The sequence below is a fragment of the Meriones unguiculatus genome, chromosome 6 (genome assembly GCF_030254825.1).
Source record: "Meriones unguiculatus strain TT.TT164.6M chromosome 6, Bangor_MerUng_6.1, whole genome shotgun sequence".
NCBI classification, from domain to species: Eukaryota; Metazoa; Chordata; class Mammalia; order Rodentia; family Muridae; genus Meriones; species Meriones unguiculatus.
In genome coordinates, this window is record NC_083354.1 from 76,525,748 (window position 1) to 76,527,984 (window position 2,237).

Below are 2,237 nucleotides of genomic sequence, written 5' to 3' on the forward strand. Positions count from 1 at the left end.
ATAATCCAGAGATCTACATTCCCGTTAGTCTATGATGGAATGCACAGTTTAATATGCTTCTCTTCTCGGAACAGTTTAACTTCTTTCAAGCTTCGTCTTGTGTAAACATGATTTATAATCTAGAGTTTTGCAGCATCAACTTAGTTCCAGAAGACTTGCTTATTGCTTTTTTGGACTATGTTTTATCTGTTTTATAATGTTTATAACTTATATAACATGATGAATACCTTCCTGCTGCCGAGGAAGTTTTTTCATTGCGACTTCTAACCTCAGAGCTCCACTGAGCTAACATTCCTCATATACCCCTTTCCTGGGATGCATGGGTGTGGCAATCTTTTTCAAGGTTTTGTTGTTCTGTTTTTAAACAGAGATTTGCTGCTTTTCTTTGCTCTTAAAGTTTAGAGCATGGCAAGCCAGGGACAGCCTTGAACTACAGAGCTCTACAGAGACCTTCAACACACAGCACTGATAGGCCATTCACAATTCGACAGTTGGCAGTGAGTAATTAAGAGAGCGCTGACCCCGAGGTGTGCTGACAGAGGTATTTTCCCTAGGATTAGCTGTTCTTTCACAGCTTTCCTCATGCCACCCTCGACTTTTTTTTTTAAAGGGCACAGTTTCTGTCTGTAGCAGGGAAGGAACATGACGTGTGGAATATCTTAGTGAGGGACGAAATTGGATTTCCATTTTGTATGCTTCTTTAGGAGAAGTCTAGTCTGAGACGCATGCACACTCACTTCAGTGGGCCAAACCTGCCACGTCTTTGGAGATTGAAGATGTGTGCTGTCTTGTGTGTTTGTGCGTGTGTCTACTGTATACTGTAGGTGTAGATGGATTTACATGTGCAAGTGTAGAGACCTGAAGTTGATGTTGTGTTTTCCCTAATTGCTTTCCTTCCTTCCTTCCTTCCTTCCTTCCTTCCTTCCTTCCTTCCTTCCTTCCTTCCTTCCTTCCTTTCTTTCTTTCTTTCTTTCTTTCTTTCTTTCTTTCTTTCTTTCTTTCTTTCGAGACAGGGGATCTCATTGAACTAACAAAATCCGGAGATCTCCTCTTTCCATGACCCACCTTCCACCACGTGAGCTGTTGGACTTACAGGCTCAGCTACCGCAGCCAGCAGGGCACCTACACTTGGGTCCTCATTCTTGTGCAGGAAGATCTGAGCCATCTCCCAAGACTCTTTGATATCAAATTCGATATACGTTTTCAGAGACAATCTAGATGCCGTGATTTGTTAGGTAGGGAATGAGCTACACAGAGAGTAACATTGGAGGCGAGTATGAGGCTAACACTTAAAAAGATCAGCCAAGAACCTCTCCACCAGGTTGCCGCCATCATGGACATGAGCTGCGTGCACCCTATCTAGCTGGCTAGGGAAACCAAAGTGCTGGGCAGGACGGGATCGCGGGGACAGTGCGTGCCTGTGCGTGTGGAATGTATGGATGGCACCAGCTGCTCTATCAACAGGGCGGTGTGCTCACTTTATTGGAGTCAGAAAGAGAGGCCAGGAAGTTGTGCTGATCTTGCTGGGTCCTCCAAATCCACCACTGAACCCAGGGGACAACCTGCAACTGTTAAATAAAGTATTTGCATTATTTTAACGCTTAAAAAAATCAACCAATGTAGACCCATGGGAGGGGTAAGACTGATGAGCAAATGTGGTACAGCCCCCTGGACATACACTCCCTTCAGAATGCCCACGGCAGCAGTGTTTTTAAAGTACACAAGAAGCAGAAGTGGCCGCATTAGAAATGCGTAGATTACATCTCTTCCAAGCAAGCTTCAGATGCCCATGTGGGCACATCTGCCCACTTCACTAACAGTGTCTCTGAAGAAATTGTTTTAAGCAAGGTAAAACAAACTTAGTTTTGATCTTTGATTTGAAATTTGAAAGAGCTCAGCGGCCAAGAGTTGTCACAGGTCTCCTGAAGACAGCACGGAGAGTTCTCTTTGTGAGCTCACTGTGACGGAAGATTACCAAAGATCCTGGAGATATGGACTACACTGAGAACAGGCAGGCAGGAGAGGGGAAGTGCTGAACAGCAAAGACCTCCTCACAGCCTTGACACACCTGCCATTTGTTTTGTGAATGATGGATTTCATTCCTGTAAATGATTTTGAAATGCTTATAGTTCCAGGGTCATTGATGATGATAAATAGGTTATCTCTGGAGATAGTGCAGCTCAATCAATCTTCATTTATCAAATCATTGCTTCCTCTTAGAGAAAGTAGATGTGGCC

General features: G+C 44.1%; 1 pseudogene; it reads left to right on the forward strand.

Annotated features, from left to right (window-relative positions):
* Positions 1-1,333: 1,333 nt before the first annotated feature.
* On the forward strand, positions 1,334-1,518 carry LOC110553685 (small ribosomal subunit protein eS28-like; annotated as a pseudogene).
* The last annotated feature ends 719 nt before the right edge of the window (positions 1,519-2,237 follow it).